The 18541-nt window shown below is 46.8% G+C and overlaps 1 long non-coding RNA gene across 2 annotated transcripts in view; it reads right to left on the bottom strand.

Moving 5' to 3' along the window:
* Positions 1-2747: 2747 nt before the first annotated feature.
* LOC140588697 (uncharacterized) overlaps positions 2748-18541 on the bottom strand; it is a 162736-nt gene continuing 146942 nt past the window's right edge. Inside the window, exons 2-3 of one of the 2 annotated variants that reach the window (XR_011989874.1) lie at positions 4242-4338; positions 2748-3656 (exon numbers count right to left, since the gene is read on the bottom strand). This is a non-coding gene — a long non-coding RNA (uncharacterized lncRNA). Of the gene's footprint in view, positions 3657-4241; positions 5373-18541 lie in introns of those variants that run through there. The other variant, XR_011989873.1, reaches the window with a different exon arrangement.

Raw genomic sequence — 18541 nt, 5'->3', positions numbered from 1 at the left:
CCAATCCAGCGGCACTGTTCCTGACCTCCACGCACTGTTGAGAAGGCGTGTCAGCCACGACAGCCCCACAACATCCAGAGCCTTCAGGTACTCCGGGCGGATCTCGTCCACCCCCGGGGCCCGGCCACCACGGAGTCCCGTTTCCCTCGCCCGGACTAGGGTCACAGGGGCCCCACCCTGGAGCCAGGCCTGGGGGAGGGGCCCGTTGGCGAGCGCCTGGTGGCCGGGCCTTGGCCCGTGGGGCCCGGCCGGGCATAGCCCGAAAGAGGCACGCGGGACTGTCCCCAGGTGGGCCCACCACCCACAGGGGGAATGTCAGGGGTTCGGTGCTTTGTGGATCGGGTGGCGGCCAAGGGAGACCCTGGCGGTCCGATCCCCGGCTGACAAAACTGGCTTTCGGGACATGGAATGTCACCTCTCTGGTGGGGAAGGAGCCTGAGCTTGTGCGGGAGGTTGAGAGGTATCGACTAGATATAGTCGGGCTCACCTCAACGCATGGCTTGTGTTCTGGAACCAATCTCCTGGAGAGGGGCTGGACGCTCTTTTACTCTGGAGTTGCGGCGGGTGAGCGATGCCGGGCTGGGGTGGGGCTATTGGTGGCCCCGCAGCTCGGTGCATTAACAACGGAGTTTACCCCGGTGAACGAGAGGGCTGTCTCTCTGCGCCTTCGGGTTGGGGATAGGTCTCTGACTGTCATCTGCACTTATGCGCCGAATGTCAGTTCGGAGTACCCGGCCTTCTTTTATTCCCTTAGCGGTATGCTATTTGGCGTGCCGCGGGGGGATTCCGTCGTTTTGCTGGGGGACTTCAACGCTCACGTGGGCAATGACAGTGTAACCTGGAAGGGGGTGATTGGGAGGAACGGCCTCCCTGATCTGAACCCGAGTGGTGTTCTGTTATTGGACTTCTGTGCAATGCATGGTTTGTCCATAACGAACACCATGTTCGAGCATAAGGGTGTCCATAAGTGGACATGGTACGAACATGCCCGGGGCTACAGGTCGATGATCGATTTTATAATCGTATCGTCTGATCTGCGGCCTTCCGTCTTGGACACTCGGGTAAAGAGAGGGGCAGAGCTGTCAACTGATCACCACCTGGTGATGAGTTGGCTCAGGTGGCAGGGGAGGAAGCCGGTCAGACCTGGTAGACCCAAGCGCATAGTGAGGGTATGCTGGGAATGTCTGGCAGAGGCTCCTGTACGCTGGAGCTTTAACTCGTGCCTCCGGCAGAATTCCAACTGCATGCCGGTGGAGGTCGGGGACATTGAGTCTGAATGGACCCTGTTCCGGACCTCCATTGTGGAAGCGGCCGTACGGAGCTGTGGCTGCAGGGTGGTCGGTGCCAGTCGTGGCGGTAACCCCCGTACCCGATGGTGGACACCAGAGGTGAGGGGGGCCGTGAAGCTGAAGAAGGAGGCTTACCGGGAATTATTAGCCCGGGGGTCTCCGGAGGCAGCTGACGGGTACCGGCGGGCCAGGCGGAACGCAGCTCGGGCGGTCGCAGATGCAAAAACCCGGGCGTGGGAGGAGTTCGGTGAGGCCATGGAAAGTGACTTTCGGTCGGCCTCAAAAAGGTTCTGGCAAACCGTCCGGAGTATCAGGAGGGGGAAGCAGCTCCTGGTTCCTACTATTTATAGTAGGGGGGCTGTTGACCTCACCTGGGGACATCACCCGGAGGTGGAAGGAGTACTTTGAGGACCTCCTCAACCCTGCCTCAAATACATCTATGCACACTGCCTTTGAGACATCTGAGGGCACAGAGCCCGAGGGTGCTGGGGGGGGCTTGCCCATCACTGGGGCTGAGGTGGCCACGGTGGTAAGTTAAATCATTTTGCTTTATTGATTTCATATTATTTGAGATTATATTTAGCATAACACAATAAGACCGTGCTGTCATATCAGAAACATCATTCAATGGAAACGCAGAGACTTCGTTATCAGATGCTCAAAACATAGCTGAAATCCACTTGGTGTCTCCCTGTATTTGAAAAACAGGTTTGAAGACTCCAAACACATTCTGGCACAGTAGAATGCCTCAAAAGTTTCATCAAACTTCATCCGCCCACCACTACGAAACACAGGCAGGTAGAAAATGAGAATTAAAGCAGCACAAAGAGCAAACACAGAAACACAATGAACAACTCCAGAATGGGGCAAGGGCAGGCACTTAAATACACATGATAATGGGGGCTTCACTAAGGGACAGGTGTAGCCTGTCTGACGAGAACAGGTGAGGGAAATCACAATCAATCAAACATTAGAAACTAGGGCTACATTGGAGACACATGGAACACAGGTGAAATTACTACAAAACTACTGAAGGTACACACAAGGATAACCAGACACAGATACAAAACAAGGACCAGTATAGAAATAACATGATTGAAAAACAACAAGAAGAAAAAAACAAAAACTCAAACAAAGATGAAGCTGGCCTCTGGAGAACCTCAAACTCACAACTACAGGGAAGATTCTTGGTTCTCTGCTGCACACTCAACCAATTCAGCCACATGGTGGCCTGAGGAGCAGGAGAACACACTAGGACCTGTGAAGCAAGCAAGTCTAGGGCAACATAAAATAGAATGACCAGTGACACATGCTGACCAACAAGGGAAACAGACGTGGGAGAAACGGATCCTGACAGTGACCTGAAAACCACAAAAACATTCACTTTAAGTTTGAAAAATTATTCATTTTTAATCACTTTAATAACTCCAAAAAATACAAAATGTACAACAAGCCAACTCTTTATCAATCATTTATTAAATCAGAACAAATAATTAAATTTTCACTAATGAGTAAATTATTATTAACACTTTATACTACAGCGGTGTTTCTCAACCCAGTCCTTGGGGAACCCTGGACAGCTCCCAGGCAATCAGGAACACCAAATACCTGGTACAGGTGCACTAGGAGCTGAGGGGAAGCAAAAACGTGGACTGTCCGGGGTTCCCCAAAGACTGGGTTAGGAAACACTGTACTACAGCAATAAGACAGCAAGTGAAGGTTAAGCAGAATGAAAGATAAAGGTGTGAATGTAACCAGCAGGTGGCAGCAAAGCACTTGTGAAGAAGAGGCCATCAGCCATACAAAGCACCAGCTGTAAAGCTTCCCAGCAGATAATCCAACACTACAGACCAAACCCTCTGTGTTTAACTGACTCTCATGGTATGACTGGACAGACTGAGCAGGGCCATGTGAGAGAGGCCTCACTGCAGTTAGCATGACCATTTATTTTACAGCTAAGTCATTCTGCTCCACAAAGGTCATTCCGCCTCCCAGCAACCTCTGATCTGGGGAGATTTATGTACAAAAAATTACTACAGCATAAACTGAAATGCTGCTGAAATATAATGACACATTTCATACAAGCACAGAGTAACTTTACCTGATACAGCCTTAAGGTTTATTTGTATTATTTTTTAAAACTAACAGAGGCTGTATGATAATCATTTTAACAGGATTGCCAAGCTTGTATATTTAATCAGAATTTCCTATGACCCATGGTTTGTATTGGCCCCTCCCTCTGCTTCTCACTGATTGGATCCCCTCTTTTTACAGGTGCTACAGTGCAGCTGAATGGCGATGATGGTGCAAATCAGATACAACACACCAGTCCCAGCTTTCAGTGCAGCATCCAGAACCTGCTCCCACCTGTCAGACATATAATACATCAGTGTGTCTGTCACTCACACGTATCACATTTAAACCTGAAGAACAATGCAGTGAATCTACTCTGACAGAATTATAACCATCAACAGCAGCACCAATAAGCCCAGTCCTACATACAGAGCCAGCTGGACCAAGGAGCTGAATAAGAGGGTGGATTTGAACAGTAAAGTCTCACATGCTTTATAGTAACATGGTTCAGCCACATCTGATCTATTACACAGGCTGCATGTGAGGAACAGGAGAAATTAACAAAGAATATAAAAATAGCTGGAGAATTTTAACTGCCAGCTTTACTATGGTCAATAAACATGTTACACTGCTTTGTAGAATCCATCCATCCATTCATCCATCCATTTTCCAAACAGACCTGCAGCCTTTCCCCAGCAGCATAGGGCACAAAGCAGGAACTTACCCTGGATGGGATGCCTTCTCAAGTATATTCTAATTTGAAAATGAAAAACTATGCTAATATTCTCATAAATATCATTGAAGCTTTACATTATGTGTGATCACATAAACAATGCTAGCTGGACCAACACACTACTGTAAATGCTGTTGAATGTTTACTTCTGTTTTTCATTATTCCCTCCTTCCTCATCATGCACTGAGACTGTCTGTAGGACCATTTTGGTGGTAGATACAGCAGCAGAAGCTGTGGTGGTTTCTGAGAAAATGACAGAAGTGGAAAGTGGAATTGTAGAAAATATAATAGTTTTTATTATAATTACAAAAAACCCTGTTCTGTCAGTTATTAAAGAATCATAAAAAGGTGCTAAAACAAACATGAATAATGAACATATTCAATACAGGATGTGGTTGGATACAGAGTAATTAATTAGAGGTATAATCAAGGTGATTAAATCCCTGGACATTTAAAGTGATGCTGAGAATAATAATTTTATTATACTTTTTCTCAATTTCTTTGGCACATTTCATGAAAGATGCTCAACAGTCTCAAGACTATAAGTTGTTTCTCAAACCAGTTCATGCACATAGCATATAGTACTGTGTCTTAAGATCTAAAAAAGTTACATGTGCATGCGAGTGATTTCAGTTTGTTAAAGAAAAGTGATCATTTAGAGACAATGAGAAAGTGGGAACTGATTATCATTCAGATTCCTGCAGCTCAGGAGTGTACTCACACTGACGTTTTGACAACATGTCTCAGCGGTTTGGCTATCATGCTTAAAACGAAGCTGATTGTACTTTTGTTTTGGCGGCACTGACTAATTCATTGGTGGAGTTATTGGCTTTTGAGACATGACTTAATCGCTGTGGGTAATTTACAGGCTTTTGCAGCTAATCCATAGAGTTGGCTATATGCATGAACAGTTTTGAGAAATGGTCTTATAGACATGAGAGTGTTAAGTACTGTAGCGCTGGTGAGATCTGCATGCACATCCGTGCATCCTTGATAATCTTCTGGTCCATACTGCTGTCTTCGCCGGGGCAATCCAAAACTTAACAGAACTTCTCCCCAGCAAGCAAGTCTCCTTGTTCTTTATTGCTTTCGCGATGCCTTGGTCTGCCCAGCACTACATTGGTGTCACAAACGGGTCGCCAGAAACGATCCCATTGGCGTTGCTGGGGTGGGAGATTACAACATCATCTGGCAAGTCTGCTCCAGTCTGGCGAACCTCGAGTCAGCTGGGAAGTGAAGGCACAGGTGGAGGACAAGCGACATGAAGCTCGCCTGCTGCACCTGCTGCACCTGCTGCAGGAAATAAGGGCACCAGGCATGTCACTGCCCAGAAGCCCACCAGGCAGCCACTAGGCGTCTCTGGCCAAGGCAGCAGAGGTGGCATTCCGGGGCTGCGAGATGGCGCTGCTCAGCCGGGAGGAGGCGTGTCACGGTTTGGCAAACCAGCTGGCCCAAAAGCCCTATGAGCTGCAGGAGACGGTGGCCATAATGCGGAACCGCGAGTGGGTGTACCTAGCTGAAGGCAGACCTCTATGAGTGGTGGGAGGAGGAATCCTGTCTGACAGGCTTGTGAGAGGCTACCCGTGTTGTGTTGTAGGAGCAGCTGTCCAGGGTCACTAGACCCTGCGAGCAGGAGGCCCTGAAGTAGGACCAGCCTGCCGCACAACATCAGGGCCCCATTAAGCGGGGTATAAAGAAGGCCAGGACCAGGACGAAGGTGCACTGTTAGCCGTCCCCGGCTGCTCTATGTGCTGGCTGTCGCTGGAGAAGGGGGCCTGACTGTGAGAGTCATTGAGAGTGGTGTTCCCTGACCAGGAGGACCCCCTGGAAGGGATACCAGATCCCCCTAAGAAATGCAAAAGGAAGGGTCAGTGGCACACCAGTGCCAGGCAGCAACTAAGCCCTGTGCCCACGAGCGTCTGGAGCTGACGGCCCTCCATCGTTGGAGGTGACGCCCCGGCAGCTGCCAGTGGACCACTGGGGTTCACTTTTGAACTGAAGTGGGGACTGGGAGTGGTGCTCACCGGGATGGTTAACCTTTGAGGGGGGAGCAATATAGCACCAGTGAGATCTGCACATCCCGGCATATCTCACAACTGCATGATTCTGATCATCTGTGTCCTTAGCTTGTATTAATCCCCCACCATTTGTGTACCTTACAGTTCAGAGTCATCCATGATCCTCCAATCGTAAATATGTATCTCATAAAAATATAGACTACCTTTAATCATTTTAGACAAGATAAAACTCAATTTCCTTTAAAAGATCCATTAAGCCCCTTTACTTTCTAAGATATAAACCTCACATGATGGCCTCCTACAGCAACACCTACAATAGCCATAAAAAAATACATTCACAGCCTGTGACCCAAAACACTCTGAGGGTACAAGCTGCATGTCAGCACATGCAATGAAAAATGAGTTTGGTCCCTTTATGACACTGAAAAGGAGATGCTGCCATGGTAATACCCAGAACATTCTCATATAAGGACAAGAAAAAACATTTAACCCCAAATCTTAGATGATCTTCCCCAGCTGAGGTAAATCGCAGGTAAACTTCCAAAGCATTCCTCATACAATCAAAACTTTAATTAAATCAAATCAAATTGAGGGTGACTCCCTCCTTTGGAATTTGTATGTTCATATGTTCCACCTTTAGGGTATTTACAGACCAAAGATAACACAGGTCAAGTAAAGCAATAAAAAGAAATTATACCTACTCACTCCATGTTCAACACAGAAGTCCCCAATATTGAAATAGTATATTTTCTAAAATATTTGTGTTCATGTCCTTCCTTTCTGTCTGAATGACATGTTACATACTGAGCATCTCATTGGCTACAGTCTGCCGTACAGACATCTTACCCTCAGTGACTGACAGGTAAACCCGTGTTCCCACAGCTGAACCTCGGCTGGTGTCCACTCCACACCAGTAGTAACCAGAGTCCCCAGCTGTCAGATTGTTCATGGTTACATTGAAGACTTGCTTTTTGGAATCATCGCTGATTGACACTTCATCTTTCTTCTGTGAAGAGTCAGTGTGTACTATGGGAGTGCATGAACTCCAGTCACTCCCTCTGCACCAGTATTTCACACTTGTTTTATATTTGTCATCATAGGGACATGGGATGGTGACAGATCCTCCTCTCTGTACAGTCGCCCTGCTCACTGTGGACACACCTGCAGGGACAGTATGAAAATCACCAAGCTGGTTAACTCACTCCCTCTTACACCATTTATACACATATTCATACAGAGTCAGTGCCAGTCCACTGTAGGTTACATTACTTCGCAATGTCAAATGTTGTTCAGATTAATTGCTGTATTTATTATCACTGTATTTGTAAAAGTTAAATAGTGTAATACATAATTGATTATTTAGTAAATACTTCAAACATCAATAACAGAGCCAAGCTGATGCTCTTTCACAGCATGCTAATTTATATATACTATATTGCCAAACAATTGGGACACCCCTCCAGATCATTTGAATTCAGATGTTCCAATCACTTCCAGGCATATAAAATCAAGCACCTAGGCATGCAGACTGCTTCTACAAACATTTTTTTTTTAAATGGGTTGCTCTCAGGAGCTCAGTGAATTCAATCATGGTACCGTGATAGGATGCCACCTGTGCAATAAGTCCTTTCGTGAAATTTCCTCGCTACTAAATATTCCACAGTCAACTGTGAGTGATATTAAAACAAAGTGGAAGCAATTGGGAACAACAGCAACTCAGCCACAAAGTGGTAGGCTACGTAAGATCAAAGAGTGGGGGCAACGCATGCTGAGGCGTACAGTGTGCAGAAGTCGCCAACTGTCTGCAGTCAATGGCTACAGACCTCCAAACTTTTTATGGCCTTCAGATTAGCTCAAGAACAGTGCGTAGAGAACTTCATGGAATGGGTTTCCATGGCTGAGCAGCTGCATCCAAGTCTTACATCACCAAGCGCAAGGCAAAATGTCGGATGCAGTGGTGTAAAGCACGCCACCACTGAACCCTAGAGCAGTGGAGACGTGTTCTCTTTAGTGACGAATCACGCTTCTCTGTCTGGCAATCTGATGGATGAGTCTGGGTTTGACGGTTGGCAAAACAGTACTTGCCGGATTGCAATGTGCCAAGTGTATAGTTTGGTGGATTATGGTTTGGGGTTGTTTTTCAGGGGTGGGGTGTGGCCCCTTAGTTCCAGTGAAAGGAACTCATTCAAAGCTATTTTGGCTAATTCCTTGCTCCCAACTTTGTGGGAACAGTTTGGGGATGGCCCCTTCCTGTTCCAACATGACTACGCACCAGTGCACAAAGCAAGGTCCATAAGGACATGAATGAGCGAGTCTGGTGTGGAGGAACTTGACTGGCCTGCACAGAGCCCTGACCTCAACCTGACAGAACATCTTTGGGATGAATTAGAGTGGAGACTGTGAGTCAGGCCTTCTCGTCCAACATCAGTGCCTGACTTCACAAATACTCTTCTGGAAGAATGGTCAAAAAATCCCATAAACACACTGCTAAACCTTGTGGACAGCCTTCCACGGAACAGTTGAAGCTGTTATAATTGCAAAGGGTGGGCCAACTCCATATTATTATCTATGTACTAAGAATGGAATATCATTAATGTTCATGTGTTTACACACACAAGCAGGTGTTCCAATACTTTAGGCAATATACTGTATTTGTGCTTTTCATAGAAATTCATGAATTTATTTTTAATACATTAAAACTAAACCAATAGACATTTATTAACATATTATTTATCATATTTAACCCCCTGAAGTAGCCCATATAGACTGACACTGTTACTTCTCACAGATCTCATTTATAGTACTGATTAAAACTAAAATTTGATTCATCATACACTCACCTAAAGGATTATTAGGAACACCACACTAATACGGTGTTTGACCCCCTTTCGCCTTCAGAACTGCCTTAATTCTACGTGGCATTGATTCAACAAGGTGCTGATAGCATTCTTTAGAAATGTTGGCCCATATTGATAGGATAGCATCTTGCAGTTGATGGAGATTTGTGGGATGCACATCCAGGGCACGAAGCTCCCGTTCCACCACATCCCAAAGATGCTCTATTGGGTTGAGATCTGGTGACTGTGGGGGCCATTGTAGTACAGTGAACTCATTGTCATGTTCAAGAAACCAATTTGAAATGATTCCAGCTTTGTGACATGGTGCATTATCCTGCTGGAAGTAGCCATCAGAGGATGGGTACATGGTGGTCATAAAGGGATGGACATGGTCAGAAACAATGCTCAGGTAGGCCGTGGCATTTAAACGATGCCCAATTGGCACTAAGGGGCCTAAAGTGTGCCAAGAAAACATCCCCCACACCTTTACACCACCACCACCAGCCTGCACAGTGGTAACAAGGCATGATGGATCCATGTTCTCATTCTGTTTACGCCAAATTCTGACTCTACCATTTGAATGTCTCAACAGAAATCGAGACTCATCAGACCAGGCAACATTTTTCCAGTCTTCAACTGTCCAATTTTGGTGAGCTCGTGCAAATTGTAGCCTCTTTTTCCTATTTGTAGTGGAGATGAGTGGTACCCGGTGGGGTCTTCTGCTGTTGTAGCCCATCCGCCTCAAGGTTGTGCGTGTTGTGGCTTCACAAATGCTTTGCTGCATACCTCGGTTGTAACGAGTGGTTATTTCAGTCAAAGTTGCTCTTCTATCAGCTTGAATCAGTCGGCCCATTCTCCTCTGACCTCTAGCATCAACAAGGCATTTTCGTCCACAGGACTGCCGCATACTGGATGTTTTTCCCTTTGCACACCATTCTTTGTAAACCCTAGAAATGGTTGTGCGTGAAAATCCCAGTAACTGAGCAGATTGTGAAATACTCAGACCGGCCCGTCTGGCACCAACAACCATGCCACGCTCAAAATTACTTAAATCACCTTTCTTTCCCATTCTGACATTCAGTTTGGAGTTCAGGAGATTGTCTTGACCAGGACCACACCCCTAAATGCATTGAAGCAACTGCCATGTGATTGGTTGATTAGATAATTGCATTAATGAGAAATTGAACAGGTGTTCCTAATAATCCTTTAGGTGAGTGTATATATGAAGTGAAGGAACTGTTAAAATATTTAAATAGAATATTTTCTCCTGTGTTTGTGTTAATGTCCTTCCTTTCTGACTGAATGACATGTTACATACTGAGCATCTCATTGGCTACAGTCTGCAGTACAGACATCTTACCCTGAGTGACTGACAGGTAAACCCAAGCTATCACAGGTGAACCTCTGCTGATCTCCACACCACACCAGTAGTAACCAGAGTCCCCAGCTGTCAGATTGTTCATGGTCACAGTGAAGACTTGCTTTGTGAGATTATCTCTGATCGACACTCCATCTTTCCTCTGTGGAGAGTCAGTGCGTACTATGGGAGAACATGAACTCCCATCACTTTCTCTGCACCAGTATTTCACACGTGTTTTATAACTGTCTTCATAGAAACATGGGATGGTGACAGATCCTCCACTCTGTACTGACATCGATCCCACTGATGACACACTGTCAGCACCTGTGGGGAAAACAAGTGAATTTCTGGCATCACAGTATTTCTAATGATTAAACTAGTTTATCAGTTTGTATATCACTTGTACCAGGATGACAAGACTGTCAATTTGCCATAAGAACAAGGGAGAGACACTGGAAAACAAAGCAGGTGTGTTGTAGGGGAGGGGCACTCAGCTATCATTCCCATCAGGGGCACAGAGCCAAGGTCCACATCATTTACTGACCAGGGATAGGGGGCTTAGAAAGGGGTCTACAATGTTGCTGAACAAGGGTTGGGGGTATGGATTGTACTGTCCCCCATTAATTAAACCTGCATTGGGCAGTCCAGCTTTAGGGTCTGGGAGGAAAACCAGGACCTTAAATCAGTGGTAATAAGGCACAGTGAGGAGAGTGAATGGGCTCACATCCCTTTAACACTCAGGCTGTATTTATAAACATATTTAATTCTGTTATTTTTGACTTATGACAGACATGCAGTGTATACTGAAATATATTTTAGCTCAGTAATTCATTTCCTGCATGCTGATCCAGTACAGAGTCAGTACAGTACAGGGAGCATGGAGCTGATCTGAGGCAGCACAGGGCACAAGGCAGGGGAACAACCAGGACAGGATGCCAGTCTGTCACAGGGCACAAGGCAGGGGAACAACCAGGACAGGATGCCAGTCTGTCACAGGGCACAAGGCAGGGGAACAACCAGGACAGGATGCCAGTCTGTCACAGGGCACAAGGCAGGGGAACAACCAGGTCAGGATGCCAGTCTGTCACAGGGCACAAGGCAGGGGAACAACCAGGACAGGATGCCAGTCTGTCACAGGGCACAAGGCAGGGGAACAACCAGGACAGGATGCCAGTCTGTCACAGGGCACAAGGCAGGGGAATAACCAGGACAGGATACCAGTCTGTCACAGGGCACAAGGCAGGGGAACAACCAGGACAGGATGCCAGTCTGTCACAGGGCACAAGGCAGGGGAATAACCAGGACAGGATACCAGTCTGTCACAGGGCACAAGGCAGGGGAACAACCAGGACAGGATGCCAGTCTGTCACAGGGCACAAGGCAGGGGAACAGCCAGGACAGGATGCCAGTCTGTCACAGGGCACAAGGCAGGGGAACAACCAGGACAGGATGCCAGTCTGTCACAGGGCACAAGGCAGGGGAACAACCAGGACAGGATGCCAGTCTGTCACAGGGCACAAGGCAGGGGAACAGCCAGGACAGGATGCCAGTCTGTCACAGGGCACAAGGCAGGGGAACAACCAGGACAGGATGCCAGTCTGTCACAGGGCACAAGGCAGGGGAACAACCAGGACAGGATGCCAGTCTGTCACAGGGCACAAGGCAGGGGAACAGCCAGGACAGGATGCCAGTCTGTCACAGGGCACAAGGCAGGGGAACAACCAGGACAGGATGCCAGTCTGTCACAGGGCACAAGGCAGGGGAACAGCCAGGACAGGATGCCAGTCTGTCACAGGGCACAAGGCAGGGGAACAACCAGGACAGGATGCCAGTCTGTCACAGGGCACAAGGCAGGGGAACAACCAGGACAGGATGCCAGTCTGTCACAGGGCACAAGGCAGGGGAACAACCAGGACAGGATGCCAGTCTGTCACAGGGCACAAGGCAGGGGAACAACCAGGACAGGATGCCAGTCTGTCACAGGGCACAAGGCAGGGGAACAACCAGGACAGGATGCCAGTCTGTCACAGGGCACAAGGCAGGGGAACAACCAGGACAGGATGCCAGTCTGTCACAGGGCACAAGGCAGGGGAACAACCAGGACAGGATGCCAGTCTGTCACAGGGCACAAGGCAGGGGAACAACCAGGACAGGATGCCAGTCTGTCACAGGGCACAAGGCAGGGGAACAACCAGGACAGGATGCCAGTCTGTCACAGGGCACAAGGCAGGGGAACAACCAGGACAGGATGCCAGTCTGTCACAGGGCACAAGGCAGGGGAACAACCAGGACAGGATGCCAGTCTGTCACAGGGCACAAGGCAGGGGAACAACCAGGACAGGATGCCAGTCTGTCACAGGGCACAAGGCAGGGGAACAACCAGGACAGGATGCCAGTCTGTCACAGGGCACAAGGCAGGGGAACAACCAGGACAGGATGCCAGTCTGTCACAGGGCACAAGGCAGGGGAACAACCAGGACAGGATGCCAGTCTGTCACAGGGCACAAGGCAGGGGAACAGCCAGGACAGGATGCCAGTCTGTCACAGGGCACAAGGCAGGGGAACAGCCAGGGCAGGATGCCAGTCTGTCACAGGGCACAAGGCAGGGGAACAGCCAGGAAAGGATGCCAGTCTGTCACAGGGCACAAGGCAGGGGAACAGCCAGGACAGGATGCCAGTCTGTCACTGGGCACAAGGCAGGGGAACAACCAGGACAGGATGCCAGTCTGTCACAGGGCAAACACTCACACAGTCACTATGGGCACTTTTAGAGGCACCAATTCACCTGAACCATGCATCTTTAGATGTGAAATCAGCGAGCTCACCAGTGCAGATACAGGAAGAACATGCCAGCTGCCCACAGAGAGCTGGGCCGGATACCTAAACCACAAGCCTGGAGGTGTGAGGCTCCCACGCTGCCCCCACTCTCTACCAACTAGAGGTTAACTAGCTCTCCAAGGTCACTGCAGAGTGAAAGACAACCAGGTCTATTCTCAAGCCCTGAAGACCAATTGAAACTTTACTTTTCTGTGTGCACTTTTTGTTGTGTCCTGGGTGAGCTGATGTAAATTTCATCATCAGACGTTTATGCCAGATGGCTGCAGACAATACACATGTAGCCCAGATTTTTTGTCTGGCAGAAATCATGCACATCACTGCACGTCCACTGCGCTTGTGCAAGATAATTGACTAGGTGTTTCCAGTTTGTGGCAGCACTGAGTTTCACAGAGCAGAGTCAACCAAGAATGAGAAAAGGAAGAAAAATTGTGGTAAGAGGTGAGGAGTTATGCACATATATATTTTATATATTGCAGTGCAGTATATTTTCAAATGCAACAATATTCTGCCTGAACCTCTACTAACAACTTTAAAATTTTTCCTAAAATTTTTACCCATTTCACTACACTGCGTGTATTTCTGTTTGTTGCAACACATCTGCTCTCTCCTGGTCTGGTGGAATATCACTGCCATAGGCACCGACTGCATCCATCTGCATCCACTGGTAAATGTAATATGAACACAAGTTGCCATGTGTATGACCATCCTCAGTCCAAAAATGCACATAGAAAACTGGGCTTGAGGCTGATCTTGACCCCTGATAAACAGAGACCTGCCCCTGAATATATAGATATTAAAATTATAATATCAATAACCTGATACATGGTACATTGATCATTTCTGAAATAGTAACCATAGTGATTACATGTGTTTTAATACAAAACACCCACAAGAATTCAAAAACTATTCACAATTTCAGAGACAATGTTATGCAAAGCAGACGAATCTTTGCAGAATTGACATTTCACAGTTCTTTCTGACCAGATCTCCATCGTTATCTCCAAACTGTACCTGACAGTATGTGGAGGAGCAGGAGAGAGATCTCTACTCAGTTCCACTGTAATGAGTGACACTCACCTGTGAGCCCAGCAATGAGAAGAAACAGGAGCATCAGAGGATCCATACGTGTGTGTGTCACTGAGCCTAGATCTCTGGAAAGTGACACTCACTTCCTCATCCTCTGTACCTTCACTGTCTCTGTGGTTTCTATTCTCACATACAGCAGGCAGAGCGAAGGGGGAGTGGACACTTTAAACTGGAAGTGACAAAACCACAAGGCTGAATGTTTATTCCTTCAGATAATCAGACCATTATTATGAGTCTATTGAGAACAGTGCTAATAAGACACAAAAATTAGTTGGATCTTCCTGTTGCCTCAAAGATCCCTCTCTGTTTCATCATTCTTATTTATCATTTATCAAAATGCTGGAAGCACACAGTGTAAAGTGAGGAAAACTTTCCATAGCACGTCAGTCCACTGCAGAGCACTGGAACCTGGAGAAATGCCATGTGATCAGAAGAAGCCTGCAAACTCCAAACATACACAATCATGGTCACATTCAAAGCCAACACTCAGGAGTGCTGAGATAGCAGGTGTATCAGTCAGATATCTAATATCATGAAGAGCTAAAGACACAGATGGACTTTGAGGAACCACAGCAAGACCAACAGTACATGGGCTCAAAATACATCAGTTTATTGGCAATGTCTAGTTGCTCTGAACTGCAATTGCAGCCAAAGTAGAACATTTTTAAAAAATAAAGCCTTCAGCTTGCCTGCTTTCCTGTGTTATACATGTGACACAGCTACTTCCTGCAGCTTCACAGCCAAACCGAAATGAAAACCTGAGAGGGACAGATGCTGTAGAAAACAGTGAGGGCCAGTACGTACCATCAAAGGCAATAATCTTTACATTCAGGTCAGGTGAGGTCAGGTTGGGGAGTATGAGCTGATGCTGATCCATGCTTCACAGCCATACAGCAAGACAGGGAGCAACAGGACTCTAAAGACTTGGACCTTTGTCCTCTTGCAAAGATGGAGCACCACACACCCATTTCCAGCGACCTCACGACCCCCCATGCTCTTCCAATCTGTCTACTGACTTCATTTGTCCTGCTGTTTACAGGAATAAACAGTTCAATATCATCTGGAATCTTATTTTAGAAACATGACTTAAAAGTAAAACAATTCAGAGTTGGTCTTTACAAAGAATCATTGTAGCTCAGAGATTAAAAATACATGCAAGTGAAGCAAATATGTCAAATTTATTTCTGAACTGTTTGACTTGTTTTTCTGTCACACATAATAAAGCAGCTGCATGTTTGGTATGATGCAGAAATTATTATAAGACAGGCACGTGTTCTGAAAGGCAAAAATGTCATATAGGACGTGAGGGTGAGACTATATGGAAAGACTGTGTGCTGTATACAGAGGGTCTGCCCTCAGACCCTTGTTTCAGCATTTATTATGTGTTATACAGTTTTCTGCAGTGCTACTACAGTAGGTCCTGTTAGTGTAATGGGATTGCAGATTAGCTTTGATATGAGGTTACTAGTGGACAGCCACCCCAGTTTTATATTTTTTAATTGGAGCTATTGTGGCTGACTGCACGTGACCATTTCACCACCACACCAATGGATGGCGCCATCGCGTCTCAGTGGGTGGCTTGGGAAACATTAGCGCAACCATCGGCAGAATTAAACTGCGATCATCTTGAGCAACACGTAAAGTTTCGCGTCTCCTTATTGTCATCCACAGGTAGGTTGCAATTATTCCTAAGAGGGGTTTGTGTCGGCCAGGCACGATCGTTTGGCAGTGGCGGTGTTCTGGTCGTGTTTGAGCAAAGCGTGAATGCAGTGTTTGATGGTTAGGTGTTTTGTTTGTGTGAACGGTCGCTTTAGCGGGTTGGCCCGGGGGCTATTCCACGAAGCGAGCTAACCTCAAAAGCCAGGCTTATTTCGACAATCCCGGCTTAATTTTTCCAAATTCGGTTCAACAAACGAGGCTAACCTGAAGCTCCGCTTAGTTACCATGTCAACATATGCTCTTGGACAAGCCTGCTCCGTGGCAGGTTAGCTGTGAAGCTTAGCTTGATGATTGTGATTGGACAAGCCATGTGATGTCACAGCACAACATTCTGCGGGGCTGGGATTATTCTGCTGCTGTTCTCTCCCTCTTTCACACACATCGACCCTCCAATATAAAATTATTACAGATGACATGCAGGCGATTCCAATTACTCAGAAAGTATAAAATGACAAGGAATGCATTGAAGGCTTTTACATGAATAACCATGGCGTGCCTGTTTATTCATAATCCAGTTGATGAGGGAGTGCGGGTCATTCATAGAGCTTTAAGGCAACAGGTTCCACAAGTTCTTTGGCCCAAGATAGATCCTTTGCATTTTCCGGATGATTATTTGTACGAGCACTATAGATTTAGTTGACGCAGTATTACATATTTGTGTCAGCTATTGGAACCTTACATTTCTAAGAACACACGTCGCTCTAAAGCCCTTACGGTTGCACAGTCTATGTGTATCACTTTGCGTTACTTTGCCAGTGGTTCATTTCTGTACAGTGTGGGGCCCGCATAGCAAAATTGGTATGGCCCGGATCTGGCCCACACTATGCGCTTACACCCGGCCCACATACCGCAATGAATGACGGCCCCTTGATGGCCCAGATTTGGTTTGCCAGAGGTGGCCCACACATGGGCCAGCACAAAGCCAGATGCAGACATGTTGGTGGCCCTGAGTAGAGCCGCTGCTCCTCCACATTGAGAGGAGTCAGATGAGGTGGCTCGGGCATCTGCTTAGGATGCCTCCTGGACGCCTCCCTGATGAGGTATTCTGGGCATGTCCCACTGGGAGGAGGCCCCGGGGAAGACCCAGGACACGCTGGAGGGACTATGTCTCTCGGCTGGCCTGGGAACGCCTCGGGATTCCCCCAGTGGAGCTGGATGAAGTGGCCGGGGAGAGGGAAGTCTGGGTTTCCCTGCTGAGACTGCTGCCCCCGCTACCCGACCTCGGATAAGCGGGAGATAATGGATGGATGGATGAATATAAAACCCACAGTTATTGCAGTGTATTAAAGTATATGATTAAATACAATACTCACAACAGATTCTAATGACTGTGGTTTAGGATCCAAGAGGGTCAAGACACCATCCACTACTGTAATGCATTAGAATATTTGTTTAAGACATTTAACAGAAAGCAAGGCAGAGAGGGGAAACAGAGTAAAGACCTAACTTATTTTTCGGACCATAAGATGCACTTTTTCTCCCCGAAAAGTGGGGAGAAAAAGTCACTGCGTCTTATATGGTCCGAATATTGCTCTGCTCACATGCTTTAACCTTCGATCTGGGCTCGAGTGCATTGTCGGTGACGCAGCGTACATTTCGCGTCTATTTCAGTTTATATCTCGCTGAAATCTTAATGTAGAATCATGAAAAAACGCTGGCTAAATCCGTAATCTGTCTTCTTTTCAAAATTATGTTAAATAAAAAAAAAATCAAACCATGTCACCTAAGCTTACTTTGTTTTACCTGCATCGGGGGCGTGTAGTACCGCTGTCACCCGAAGATAGCTATTTACATTCTAAATAGCCGCATTAGCGCGTATTCAAATCGCATTAGCATGGTAATTTGCTGAACAACGCAGCGGTGAAACGCGATCCAGATACATCTCCATCAGCGCCATTAAAGGGGGGAGGGATGTGGCCAGGTAAGGATGGTTGACATAAAATATTTTAGGACACTATTTGTTCAGAATAGTCTTTTTCTTCATTTCCCTCCTCTAAAACTATATGCGTCTTATGGTCCAGTGCAGAGCATGTGAGCGGAGTGGAGCGGAGCGTGAGCAAGGAGCGGAGCGGGCGGAATTTGGTCAGAGCTCGGAGCGGTTTTTTAATTAAGGCTGGAGCGGTCGCTCTGTCTCGCTCCAGTTTCGCTCCGATACCGCTCACACTACGACTCTGAGGCGTGGCCAGATCTACCCAGAATTCACCTGTAAAATTATCAAGACTGTTACACAAATTGGCTGAGATGGAATTCGCAAAGTATTTCACAAAGGAAACTGATAAATCATACAAGTGTACTATTCTTATCAAACATATAGATGACAAGAATGTACAGCAAGAACAACAATGTGGTGAAACTGTTTCAGTGAGTAAAGATTCACTTTGGAATCACTTTTCTCAGAAATCTGAGAGTGCTACGCGAACAGGCGGAAGCCAAAGCAAAACGTGAGCAAGTTTTATATGGTTGTAGCATATCAAGTCTATAAAGTAAATTAAAGTATAAAAGCCTATAAAGTAAATATTGGCAATCAAATTCGTTTTGTCATTCAAAGTAGGTCTAATAGAATTTTTCTTAATTTCACGTAACGCTGT

Source organism: Paramormyrops kingsleyae, chromosome 4 (genome assembly GCF_048594095.1).
Source record: "Paramormyrops kingsleyae isolate MSU_618 chromosome 4, PKINGS_0.4, whole genome shotgun sequence".
NCBI classification, from domain to species: Eukaryota; Metazoa; Chordata; class Actinopteri; order Osteoglossiformes; family Mormyridae; genus Paramormyrops; species Paramormyrops kingsleyae.
This window is presented reverse-complemented; position numbering and strand designations above follow the sequence as displayed.